The sequence below is a fragment of the Mobula birostris genome, chromosome 7, assembly GCF_030028105.1.
Source record: "Mobula birostris isolate sMobBir1 chromosome 7, sMobBir1.hap1, whole genome shotgun sequence".
NCBI lineage: Eukaryota > Metazoa > Chordata > Chondrichthyes > Myliobatiformes > Myliobatidae > Mobula > Mobula birostris.
In genome coordinates, this window is record NC_092376.1 from 31,858,107 (window position 1) to 31,872,616 (window position 14,510).

Consider the following 14,510-nt stretch of genomic DNA (forward strand, 5'->3'; position numbering starts at 1 on the left):
AAGTAGTGTATGTAGGCTGAACAAACTCACTTCCACTGAAACTGTGCACTGGGTCAATTGACACACAGTGATAGGTTTCACAATGGGACCAAGACATAAGGCCATAAGACATAGGAACAAAATTAGACCATTCAGCTCTATCACTCCAGTTCCCATCTCCCTGCCAACTTAGATTGAACTCTCCCCTACAGCTCTAGCAAACCTGACTGCATGGTTATTGGTTCCCCCTCAGGTTCAGGTGCAATCCATTCTTCTTGTACAGACCATCATCATCATTATAATGTGCCATGTTGCATGACGTGGGTGATCATGGTCTTCCATCTGTCGTTAATCTGAGAAGTTCTAATAAGCTCTTCAAAACTTTTGCCTATCCATCCCCTGATGTAACTCATGAATGTCATGTACTATTGACCGTGACTTTTTCTTGCATAAATATTTCCCCTCACTGCAAAATGTTTGAGCTTTTCTTTCCTTGGTCCATGTCCCAGAAATTCCAGATGCCATTTCCTAATTGATGATATGAGCTTTCTCCTTATTCTGGCTTTTTGAACACTTTCTCCTTTGTTACTCTGTCCTTTTATGATAGTTTCATCATTCTTGAGAGAGAGAGAGAGTGAGCAATTTCAAGTTCCCAGGTGTCAATATCTCTGAGGACCTAAGCTAGATGCAACATATTGATGCCGCTATAAAGAAGGCAAGGCAGCAGCTAAATTTCATTCAGAGTTTGAGGAGATTGGTTTGTCATCTAAGACACTTGAAAACTTCTGCAAGTGTGCTGTGCAGAGCATTTTGACTGGCTGCATCACATTCTGGTATGGGGGAGGGCTACTGCACAAGTTCGAAATGAGTTGCAGAAACTTGTAAAAAATTACTCAGCTCCATTATGGGTATTAACCTCCATTGTATCCAAGACATCTTCAAGGAGTGATGCCTCAGGAAGGTGGCGTCCATCACTAAGGACCCCCCACCACCCGGGACATGCCCTCATCACACTGTTACCATCAGGAAGGAGGTACAGAAGCCTGAAGGCACACACTCAGTGATTCAGGAACAGCTTCTTTCTTTCCCTCTGTCATCGGATTTCTAAGTGGACATTGAACCCATGAACACGACCTCACTACTTTTTATTTCTGTTTTTTTTGACTATTTATTTTAAGTTAACTAGAAACGTATATAATACACGTGTATATACTTAACTCAGTTTTCTCCTGCTATATTTATTTATCATGTACTTCACTGTACTGCTGCCATGGAGTTAACAAACTTCACGACATATGTCAGTGATATTAAATCTGATTCCCATTCTGGTTCTTCTCCAAAACCACATTTCTGCAGCTTCGAGTCTTCCCTCATTCTCCTTTGATAGTGTCCAACATTCGTTTCCATATGCTAGTGTGGAATGAGCGTAACATTGCAACACTGAGTTTCCTACCCATAGAGATTATGTCATTCTTTTTAATCTTGCTCAACACTTGAATTTACATTTAGCAATCCCAATCCTCCTAATTGCAACATCAGCCCTATCGTCAGATGTTATTGTGCTCCGTAAGTAATGGAACTTCCATGGTTGTATAATTGTTCCATTGGCCACTTTCAGTTCACATTTCTGTATTTCAATTAAATTCAAGGTTACTTGTCATTTAACCATACCTGTATATGATTACAGCCAAATGAGACCGTGTTACTACGGGGTCAAGGTGCAAAGACACATTACCGATAGTCACACACAGTAAGCGCACATAAGATCACAATCTTGTAATAAGAGTCCCGAGCCCACCTCCCCCCAGCCCCACGCAACACTGCGGTTGATGCATTTTCTCCTTGATGTCTTTCTCCCTTGTGACAACCATCCATTTGGTCTTCTTGCGGTTGAAGGTCAATCATCTCGTTGCACTCTCTTCGACCGATCTGCCTGGTGTATCTTGGAGCTTCTCCTTAGAAGGTACAGGTCATACCCTCCTCAGAAGAGATCCCAATGATCCAGAAATCTGAAGCACTGCCCCCTAAACCACTTCCTTAGCCACTCATTCATCTGTACTATCATCCTGTTCCTGCCCTGTCTAGAGCGTGGCATTGGGAGTACCCCAGAGGTTACTATGTTGGAGGTCCTGCTCTTCAGTTTCTTCCATAACTCCCTACACTCTCTGTGTATGATCTCTTCCTCCTTTCTACTTTTGACATTGGTGCCAATGTGCACCATGACCTCTGGCTGCTCACCTCCTCTCTTTAGAATTTTCTGCAGCCACTCTAGGACATCCTGGACCCCAGCTAGAGCTAAAGCGGTGGCATTTTGTTCTGTAGAACCACGTCAGTATGATTTAGTAGCTCTAAAACTTCAAAAGGATTGCAAAACGAGCAGTAGTTAAATTCAAATCTGTGGTATTTAAATGACCAAGGGAAGAAATTGTAATGAAAGATAAGAATTACCAAATAAGATTTAAAGTTTTAATTTGCAAAATACTTTTCATTCTCATTCATTTGTTTTCTCAAACCAAGAGGACAATAGCCTGTCTTTGGAAAAGTGTTCAATCCTGAAGCAGGATAAAGACAGGCAGTGTATTCTATGTAATAAGAATGTATTCTACTTAAAGTTCAAAGTAAATTTATTATCAAATTATATACAGTATCTATCACCATATACTACCCTGAAATTCATTTTCTTGCAGGCATTCACAGTAAGACAAAGAGATTGAATTGAATCATTGCAAAGCTATACACAAACAAATTCTGACAAACAACCAATGTACAAAAGGAGATGAACTATGAAATACAAAAATAATAATAGTAATAAAAAATAATACTGAGAACATAAGTTGTAGAGCTCTTGAAGGTGCATCTACAGGTTGTGCATACTAATTATTGCTTTAAGACTTTAGAGTCATAGACTACAGCACAGAAAGAAACCCTTTGGCCCATCTAGTCTGTGCTGAGCCATTAATCTGCCTAGACCCATTGACCTGCACTTGGACCATAGCCCTCCATACCCCTCCAATCCATGTACCCATCCAAATTCTCCTAAGTGTTGAATTCAAACCTGCATCCACCACTTGTGCTGGCAGCTTGTTCTATACTCTCACCACCTCTGAGTGAAAAAGATCCCCCTCATATTCCCATTAAGCATTAAACATTTCATCTTTCACCCTTCACCCTTAACGCATGACCTCTAGTTGTAGTCTCACCCAACGTTGGTGGAAAAAGCCTGCCTGCATTTACTCTATCCATATGCCTCATAATTTTGTATACCACTATCAAATCTCCCCTCAGTCTTCAATGTTCGAGGGAAAAAAATCCTAACCTACTCAAACTTTCCCTATAACTCAGGTCCTCTAGTCCCAGCAATATTCTCGTAAATTTTCTCTGCATTCTTTCAATCTTATTTACATCTTTCCTGTAGGGAAAGCCAATACTCAAAATTAGGCCTCACTAACAATTTCAACATATCATCCCAACCCCCGTCTCAATACATGGATTTATGAAGGCCAATGTGCCAACAACTTTCTTTATGACCCGATCTACCTGTGAAGCAACTTTCCAGATATCTCTGTTCTACCACACTCCTCAGTGCCTTACCGCTCACCATGTAAGACTTACCCTGGTTGGTCCTCGCAAACCGCAACACCTCACACTTGTCTGCATTAAATTCCATCTGCCATTTTTCCAGCTGGTCCAGATCCTGCTGCAAGCTTCGATAGACTTCCTCACTATCTGCTACACCCCCAACTGCAAATTTGCTGATCCAGTTTACCACATTATCATCCAGATCATTGATATAAATGGCAATCAACAATGGATCCATCACCAATCCTTGTAGCACACTAAGAGAGGCACCCATCTAGCACTTTCCAGCTTCCTCCGCAAACCTAAAGTCAAATCAGTTTTCTACCTCATCTTGAATGCCAAGCGACTAAACCTTCTTGACTAACCTCCCATGTGGGGTCTTGTCAAAAGTCTTCCTAAAGTCCATATAGACAATGCCAATGATCCACTGCCTTGCCTTCATCCATTTTGCTGGTAACTTCCTCGAAAAACTCTATAACATTGGTTAGATGTGATCTACCATGAACAACGCCACGTTGACGCCATGTATCCCTAATCAGTCCTCATCTATCCAAATACCTATATATCCGGTACCTTAGAATATTTTCCAATAACTTTCCCATTACTGATGTCAGGATCACTGGCCTATAATTTCTTGTCTTATTCTTAGAGCCTTTCTTAAACAACAGAACAACATTAGTTATCCTCCAATTCTCTGGCACCTCTCGTATGACTAAGAATGTTTTAAATATCTCTGCCAGGACTCTTGCAATTTCTTTACTTGCCTCCCACAGGGTCTGAGGGAACATCTTGTCAGGCCCCAGGGGTTTTATCCACCCTGGTTTGTCTGAAGTTAACAAACACCTCCTCCTCTGTAATCTGTATAGGGTCCACGACCTTGTTGCTGCTTCTATAAACTCCGAGTCCATCTCCCGAGTAAATACAGATAAAAATAAAAATCCATTTAGCATCTCCCTATCTCTTTTGGCTCCATGCATAGGTTACCACTCTGATCTTCCAAAGGACCAATTTTGTCCCTTAATATCCTTTTACTCTTAATATATCTGTAGAAGCCCTTAGAGTTCTCCTTCACCTTGTCCACTAGAGCAACCTCATCTTGACCTAAGATGTCCCTAACCCTGGTACCTAGGAGTCAATATACCATCTGGAATCTCACTTCCATCCACAGACCTCTGTTCTGTTCAACAGATTCCCTATCACCACAGCTCACCTCTTTTCCCCCTTCTCTTCTGCACCACAGAGCCAGATTCAAAGCCAAAGATCTGAGAGTCTAAATTCTTTAAGCTCTATTTCTTTAAGGATTTTGTAACCCAGGTTGTTGCGATGCTCGAAAAACCCTTTGTTTTGAGCTCCAGTGTTGTGTGTTAATGACCATACTCTGCAAATATTCTTAATTGGAAATTGGGACTCTACAGGAATGCAAAAGAGAATCACAAGCATCAGAAATAATGAGTTTGGTTGGTAAGGTGAATGCAAAAACCTTCAGGTCGACTGCAAGGAGTTAAGGTGCAGACCTGAATACTGTAAAGATGAGCGTGCTCTAAAACTAGGTCACAAGTAAAAGGCAGTCCTTTGATTGCTAGAGCGGCAAACCATGCAAAAGGCTTGACTGGATGCAGATCAGGTAGAGTAGAAATCTCGGAGATGGTGATAAAATTAAAGGGGCTCTTCATAGAACATAGATCAGTACCGCACGGTACAGTCCATTTGGCCCACAATGCTGTGCCAACCCATCAACAAAGGATCAATCCAACACTTCCCTCTCACATATCCCTCCATTTTCTTTCATCCACGTGTTCCTAAAGGTTCAAGTTGAAGTTTATTGTCATCTGACTATACATACACAACCAAATGAAACAACATTCTGAATAAAGTGGCCACTGAGTATAGTGTTACAGTTGCAGTGAAAGTGCACTGCAGGTTGACAAACAAAGTACAAGCAGAATGATGAGGTAAATAGGAGATCAAGTGTAAACCTTTGTTGTACAAGTGGTCTTTACAACAGTCTTATAGCAGAGGGAAAGAAGCTGTCCTTGAGCCAGCAGTGCTTGTTTTCAAGTTTTTATATCTTTTGCCCATTTTCTGGATGAATGAAATGGAAAGAATGAGTGGAGATAATCATAATGAGAGTATCTGTGAATGTAAGAAGGCAACCATATTAGTAGAAAAAGGACCAGGTGGTTTACAAACAGAGGCAATGTGTAGTGAGACTCCTAGCAAGGAGAGACTGATCATAGAGCAAAATTGCAGTCAACAGGATGAATTGCAATGTAAAAAGCACACAAAATCAAAAAGGGTGAATACAGGACTGAAGGTGTTATATTTGAAAGCATGCAGTATACAGAATAAGGTAGACGAACTTGCAGCACAGTTACAGATTGGCAAGCATAATGTTGTAGGCATCACTGAATCATGGCGGAAAGAAGATTATAGCTGGGAGCTTAATGTCCAAGGATGCGCATTGCATCGAAAGGAAAGGCAGAGGGGGTGGCATTGCTCTGCTTGTTGAAGAATATTAAATAAAATCATTAGAAAGAGGTGACATAAGGTCAGAAGGTGTTGAATCACTGTGAATGGAGCTAAGGAACAGAAAGGGTAAATAGACTCTGATGGGAGTTGTATACAAACCCCCAAATAGTATTAAGGATGTGGTCTACAAATTACAACAGGAGATAGAAAATGTATGCCAAGAGGACGATGTTGCAATAGTCATGGGGGATTTCAATAAGCGGGTTGATTGGGAAAATCAGGTTGGTTCTGGATCCCAAGAGGGGAAATTTCTACTGTGCCTACAAGATGGCTTTTTAGAGCAACTCATGGTTGCGCCACTAAGGGATCAGCTATTCTAGATTAGGCATGTGCAGTGAACCAGAATTGATTAGAGGGCTTAAGGTAAAGGAACCCTGAGGTAAAAGTGATCATAATATGATCAAATTCACCCTGAAATTTAAGAAGAGAAGCTAAAGTCAGATGTATCAGTGTTACAGTGGAGTAAAGGGAATTACAGAAGCATGAGAGAGGAGTTGGCCAGAATTGACTGGAGACGGACACTGGCAGAGCAGCAATGGCTGGAATTTCTGGAAGCAATTTGGAAGGCACAGGATATGTACATCCCAAAGAGGAAGAAGTATACTAAAGGCAAGATGACACAACCATGGCAAACAAGAGAAGTCAAAGCCAGCATAAACGCCAAAGAGAGGGCATATAATAGAGCAAAAACTAGTGGGAAATTCAAGGATTGGGGAGTTTTAAAAACCAACAGAAGGCAACTAAAAAAGTTATTAAGAAGGTAAAGATGGAATACAAAAGTAAGCTAGCCAATAATATTAGAGAAGATACCAAAAGTTTCTTCAGATACATCTTCTTTGGTTGTCCATCGAAATCCGATGACGACATCTATTCCTTTAACGGTGAGATCTTTGATGACTATGCAGTTCTATCCTGGACCCACAAGCTCTATTGCAGGTGGGACATGTATATGTGGTAGTGGTGGCAACCATGGCTGCATTTCTCCTGGCTCTCTCCTGCTGTCTTCTGGTTGTTCTTTCCATCTCCAGAATACGAACCCCGTCCCTACACAGCTGTCGCCAAATGGTACAGTCAGCAGCAACCTCCTCCAGGTCCTCGGGTCTGACCTTGCACTTCCTTAAAGCATTCTTCGTCTGATCCTTATAGCGCTTCTTCAGCCCTCCAGCCGAGCATCGACCACGATGTAGCTGACCGTATAACACTCTGCGGGGCAGCTGGCATGGGGGCATCCTTATCACGTGCCCCAGCTGCTGCAGCTGACGCTGGGTGATCATGGTCTCAATACTTCTGCAGTTGGTCTTTACAAGTATTTCAGTGTGAGGCACCCGCTCACGCCAGGTAATTCCCAGAATGCGCTGGAGGCAGCTTATGTGGAAGCACTCCAAGGACTTGATGTGACGGCTGTAGGTTACCCAAGCTTCACAGCTATAAAGGAGGGTGATGACACAGACCGCTTGGTATACGGCGACCTTTGTGGAGGGACGAAGGCTCCTGTTCTGAAAGACTCAACGCCGAAGTCTCCCAAAGGCAGCTGATGCCTGTTTAATGTGGCTCCGGATGTCGTTGTCAATGCCGCTATCCTCAGAGAGAATGCTCCCCAGATATTTGAAAGATGGCACTACTGACAGCTTTTCATCACCAAGGTAGAGTGGGTGGGACACTGGTACTCCATTGGCAAACCACTTCTGTCTTGGTGGTATTGACAGTCAGCCTCATCCTGCTGTACGCTCTCACCGCCACAGCAAGGACAGTCTGAAGATCCTCTGGAGTATGGGCCACAAGAGCACAGTTGTCTGCATACTGCAGCTCCTGGACCCGCTCTCTATGGAGTTTGGTGGTTGCGTGGAGCCTCCTGAAGTCAAAGAGATTGCCATCTAATCTGACATCCACTGCCACACCACTGCTGTCTTCAGTCTCGTTGTGGAGAAGATTGGTAACACAAGAGGAAGATGTTAAAGCGCACTGGTGCTAGCACACACCCCTGCCTCACCCCTGTGCGTACAAGGAAGGGCTCAGACTCTTGTCCTCCTGTGGTCACCCGAGCAGTCATCCCATTGTGGAACTGGCAGAGGATGTTAACAAATTTATTGGGACAGACAAACCTAAGGAGGACTTCCCATAAGAGCTCTCTTTGCACAGTGTCGAATGCTTTGGAGAGGTCGACAAAGGCCATAAACAGGTCCTGATGTTGCTCCCAGCACTTTTCCTGAAGCTGCCGGGCTGTGAAGATCATGTCGGTCGTGCTCCTGTTCTTCCTAAATCCACATTGTGAGTCAGGCAACATTGACTCGGTGATGTTGCTGATGAGTCTCTGAAGCGTCACCTTAGCCAGGACCTTTCCAGCGACAGAAAGGAGTGATATGCCCGTACTATTGCCACATACATAAAGTGTAAAAGACAGGCGCGAGTGGATATCGGACTGCTAGGAAATGGTGCTGGGGAAGTAGTAATGGGGGACAAGGAAATGGTGGATGAACTGAATAAGCATTTTGCATTAGTCTTCACTGTGGAAGACACTAACAATATGCTAGAAGTTTGAGAGCGTCAGCAGGCAGAAGTGTGTGAAGTTGCCATTACCAGGGAGAAATTCTTTGGGAAACTGAATGGTCTGAAGGTACATAGATAAGTAACCTGGATCAGATATTGTACATCCCAGGGTTCTGAAAGAGATGGCTGAAGAGATTTTGGAAGCAATAGTAATGATCTTTCATGAATCACTGGATTCTAGGATGGTTCTGGAAGACTGGAAAATTGCAAATGTCACTCCACTTTTCAAGTGAGAGAGGAAGAAGAAACAAAATTAAAGGCCGGTTAGTCTGACTTCAGTGGCTGGGAAGATGAAGGAGTTGATTATTAAGTATGTGGTCTCAGGGTACTTGGAGGCACATGATAAAATAGGCCGTAGTCAGCATAGTTTCCTCAAGGGAAAATCTAGCCTGACAAATTGGTTGGAATTCTTTGAGGAAATAACAAACAAAATAGACAAAGGAGAACCAGTTGATGTTGTGTACTTGGATTTTCAGAAGGCCTTTGACAAGGCGCCACACATGAGGCTGCTTAACAAGCCACAAGCCCACGGTATTACATGAAGGATTCTACCATGAATAAGGCAGTGGCTGATTGGCAGGAGGTAAAGAGTGGGAATAAACGGAGCCTTTTCTGATTGGCTGCTGGTTGACTAGTGGTGTTTCACAGGGGTCTGTGTTGGCATTGCTTCTGTTTACATTATATGTCAATGACTCGGATGAGCTTTGTTGTAAAGTTTGCAGATGATACAAAGATAGGTGGATTGGCAGGTAGTTTTGAGGAAGTAGCGAGGCTACAGAAGGACTTAGACAGATTAGGAGAACGGACAATGAAGTGGCAGATGAAATATAGTGTCAGGAAGTGTATGGTCATGCACTTTGGTAGAAGAAATGAAAGGGTTGACTATTTTCTAAATGGAGAGAAAATACAAAAAACAGGTACAAAGGGAGTCTGTGTAGGATTCATCTAAAGGTTAATTTGGAGGTTGAGTCTGTGGTGAGAAAGGCAAATGCAATATTAGCATTCATATTGCTAATATTGGACTCGAATATAAAAGCAAGGATATAATGGAGATTTTATAAAGAACTGATGAGATCTTATTTGGAGTATTGTGAGCAGTTTTGGGCCCCTTATCTTGGAAAGGATGTGCTGAAACTGGAGATAGTTCAATGAGATTCACAAAAATTATTCCAGGATTGAATAATTATCTGCCTTGATAGAGTGGATGTGCGGAGGATGTTTCCTGCGGTGGGGGAGTCTGAGACCAGAGAACACAGCCTCCAGATTGAGGGATATCCTTTTAGTACGGAGATGATGAAAAATTTCTTTATCCAGAGAGTGTTAGCTCCATGGAATTTGTTGCCACAGACAGCTGTGGAAGCCAAGTCTTTATGTATAAGGCAGAGGTTGACAGATTCTTGACTGGTCAGGGAATGAAGGGATATGGGGGAAAGGCCGGAGATTGGGGCTGAGAGTAAAAATGGTTTAGCCAAGATGAAACGGTGGAGCAGACTCGAAGTGCCAAATGGCCTAATTCTGCTCCTATATCTTATGGTCTTATATTTATGCAGTGCTGGCAAACCTACTTGGGCCTCTGTGAGACAGTTGATGTCCAATGTAATAGAAATGTTGCAAAAACACGTCAGTCTAGCACAGTCGAGCACAATGGCAATTATATTTACAGTGACAATGTTTCACTAATGTTTGCTGGGAAGACTGGCTGCACTAGTTGCTGTCCACAAATCTTTGCTTTCATATTGAATTCAAAATCAGTCATTCCAACTATGGCTGCCCCAATATTGCAGATTAGATTAGAATAGATTAGAATGGATTTCATTAGATTAGTTCAGACATACTGTGAAATGTGTTGCTTGCAATCATAAACAAGACACTCTGCAGATGTGCTGTGGAAGACTGTGAGTGTTGCCACACATTCTGGTGCCTATATGGTATGGCTACAACATACAGCAGAACAACATGCAGCCAACATGTAACAAGCAACAGTAGCAAAGCAAACCTCTTTCCCATACCCCTCCACCCCGCACACAGATGAGTTTCCACCCTCAAATCAGGCTGCTTCTGGACCTCTGACCTCCAGACCACGCCCCAGTCTTACAGACATTGTGCCTCGGTCCTCTGGACTCACCGGCCTAGAGGCTTTGACCCTGGGCTCTGACCTCTGGAGTCACCGACCTCTGGGCCATACTACTGATTCTGGTGGGACCATGACTTGAGTGTAGACTGCAAAGCAAAATGCTACAGCAAATATTTTGTCAATATTTTCCACTGCGGTCACAACAGACAAGCAACAATTTCCTCAGTAAATGGGAGATAACGTTTTTCATTTTGGAGCAAAGGTGAGAGGTAAAGGTACATTAAAACGTGTCACGCTTGTGAAAACATATGAGTACACATTCAATGGATGGATAAACCCAGACTTGGATCTATATGAGAAAAGAAGCAACTTCATTACAGACCATACGAGTTATCTACCAACTAATGTATAAAATGAAGATACGGGATAGTAATTCCAAAACATGGACAGGAGAGGTACTGCAGATACTGGAAATCTAGAGCAATACACAAATGTGCTGGAGGAGCTCAGCAGATCAGGGAGTATTGGTATCTGGGGATAAACGGTCGATGTATCAGACCAAAACCCTTTATCAGGACTGATGAAGCGTCTCGGCCCGAAACATCGACTGCTTATTCCCATTCGTAGACGTTGCCTGACCTGCTGAGCTCCTCCAGCTATTGTGGGTATTGCTTGTGATTCCAAGAGAATGGCAGGGAAAGATAATGGATAATTTTCAGATACAACTCTCAGGAACAGTGAAATGAAGGCAGTGGTGGAGGAATTGTCTATTGTTCTGACTTTGACTATAATTATAGAACCCAACCTCGTGGATGTGCTATTCATAAATCAGGATTATAAAACACAACTTCTAAAGCTTTGGGTTTCCAGCCTCTGCAGACTTTCTCATATTTAAGATCCACTCCAGTGACGTCAAATTGACTAGTGGGAGAAAGAAGTGGACCTCATTTGTTATGTTAATTGATATCTATTAAAGACAAATTAAAGAATTATAAAGAAGTCATCCTTGCCTAACTTGGCCTGTCTCGAGAGATCTATTCAGACAATAGTCTGCAAATGAGATCCTTTCTATTTGAACAACTTATAATGGGTAATGGAATAAAGCAGGATTTCAGGCCTCTCTGCCACCTAGCTTCTGAAGGGCAGGTCACACAGTAAAGGGGGGATTGAAGAGACAGATCAAATATGAGCAGGGATTAAACAGGTCTTTTTCTGCTGAAATGTTAACAAATGTTGCCTGGATAGGGGAGCACGCCTTATGCGAGTAGATTGAGTGAACTCGGCCTTTTTTCCTTGAAGCGAAGGAGGATGAGGAGTGACCTGATAGAGGTGTACAAGATAGTGAGAGGCATTGATCGTGTGGATAGTCGGAGGCTTTTTCCCTAACATGAGAGGGCATTGTTTTAAGGTGCTTGGAAGCAGTGTCAGAGGAGATGTCAGGGACAAGTTTTTTTTACGCAGAGAGTGGTGAGTACATGGAACGGGTTGCCAGTGACCGTGGTGGAGGCGGATACAATAGGGTCTTTTAAGAGGCTCCTGGATAGGTACATGGAGCTCAGAAAAATAGAGGGCTATGGGTAACCCTAGCTAATTTCTAAGGGAAGGACATGTTCGGCACAGCTTTGTGGGCTGAAGGGCCTGTATTGTGCTGTAGGTTTTCTATGTTATTCAACTCCAATGGAGACTCCAAACTATTCAATAAAAATTATATTTTTAGCTTATTGTGACCTCATGACGAAATAACTGATGTGTCTTTTTTTTTGTTGCTGGTGTTCTGTAGGGGCCAGTGTTGTATTTTGTCTTTTCATTTTGTATATCTCAATGATTTGGATGGTGGAGTTGATGGTATTGTGCCAAGTTTGTTGATGATACAAAGATAAGTGAAGGGCAGGTAGTGTTGAGGAAGCAGAAGGACTTACACAGTTTAGGAGAATGGGCAAAGAAGTGGCAGATGGAGCACAATGTGTGAAGTGTATGGTCATGCATTTTGGTAGAAGGACTGAAAACATAGTCTATTTTCGAAATGGAAAGAAAATTCAGAAATCAGAGGTGCAAAGGGACTTAGGAGCCCTTGTGCAGGATTTCCTAAAGATGAACTTGCAGGTTGAACTTTAAGAGGACTAGAATACAAACGTAAGGATGTAATGATGAGGCTTTATATAAGGCATTGGTCAGTCTGCACTTGGAGTATTGTGAGCGGTTTTGAATCCCATATCTAAGGAATATTGTGCTGGTTTGGGAAAGGATCCAGAGGATAATCCCTGGAATGAAAGTGTTAACAAATGAGGAGCTTTTGATGGGCCAAGGCCTGTACTCACTGGAGTCTAGAAGTATGAGGTGGAATCTCATTGAAACCTATGAAATATTAAAAGGCATAGATAGAGTGGACATTGAGAAGATATTTTCTATAGTGTTGAATTCAAGGTCCAGGGGACACAGCCTCAGAATAGAAAGACGTCCCTTCGGATAGAGATGGGGAGGAATTTCTTTAGTCAGGGGATGGGGAGCAAGTGGAATTCATAGCCACATACAATTGAGGAGGCCACGTCATTGGATATATTTAAAGTGGAAGTTGATAGGTTTTTGATTAGTAAGAGCATCAAAGATTATGGAGAGAACACAGGGAAAATGGGGTTGAGAGGGATAATAAATCAACTATTATGGAATAGCGGAGCAGACTCACTGGGCTGAATGCCCTAATTCTGCTCCCATATCTTATGAACTTATGGCCTTTACATTGTATGTCATAGTAATATTGAGTATGTGCAACACAGTTGGAGGGGGAAAGTAGAGGAGAGGAAATGGAACAAGTAAGCTTCATGACTCAATCTGTAAAAGTAGTTCCTAGTGCACTTTAGACCTCAGACCTCCAGCCAAATCAGTGATGTGGCGTTGGAGAATGGGGAGATACAGGGGTTCTATGGAATTCAGAATGTATAGTGAGAATTGGCAATAGGTGTGCAAAATGCACGGTGACTACTAACATAGCTCATTATCATTAGGAACATTGCAAAAAGTACTGTCAATTCAGAAATGTTCCTGAAAGACTCCCTCAAATGGGCAAGAAGAATAGGATAACTATAATCTTGCAGGGATTAGAGAGGATTAGCTATAAAGAGAGGCCGGATTGTTTTCTCTGGAGTTTCAGAGGCTGAGGGTGTCACGGTGTGCGCTGGCAATATTGGAACCCAAGTGCAGAGGAAAGACAGACTCTGATGTAGAGACAGTGACAAGAGTTTACTCATAATAATTCCAAAAGAATATCGGTGTCTTGGCCAAGTGACACCGCGAGAAGTAACATTCTCAAAACTAGGACCCTACGATAATTGCTAACTGGGCATTCACTTAAATAATTCAGGTAACATGGAATTTCTGCACCTATCAAAATAAACTTAACAAGCTTAAACAGAAGGCACCAGGAGACCACATTACAAAGAGTGAGAAAAACAGAAGGAAATCTAAAGAATTAATGACTATTATTAAACAACTATTCATCAATTCAGGTGCTCTAAAAACAATGTTTTCTGGCATCCTGCACAGGGCTGAAGAACTAATTACAGAGGAGAGACCTGATAGAAGTTTCTAAAAATTATGAGAGGTATAGATAGGGAGGCAGTCAGAATTTTTTTTTCCCCCAGGATGGAAATGTCAAATACTACAGTGCATAGCTTTAAGGTAAGAGGATGAAAATTTAAAGATTTGCAAGGCAAGTTTTTTATTTTACACAGAGAGTAGTGGGTGCCTGGAATGTGCTGCCAGAGGATGTGGTAGAGCCAGATAGAATAGAGCCACTTAAGAGAGA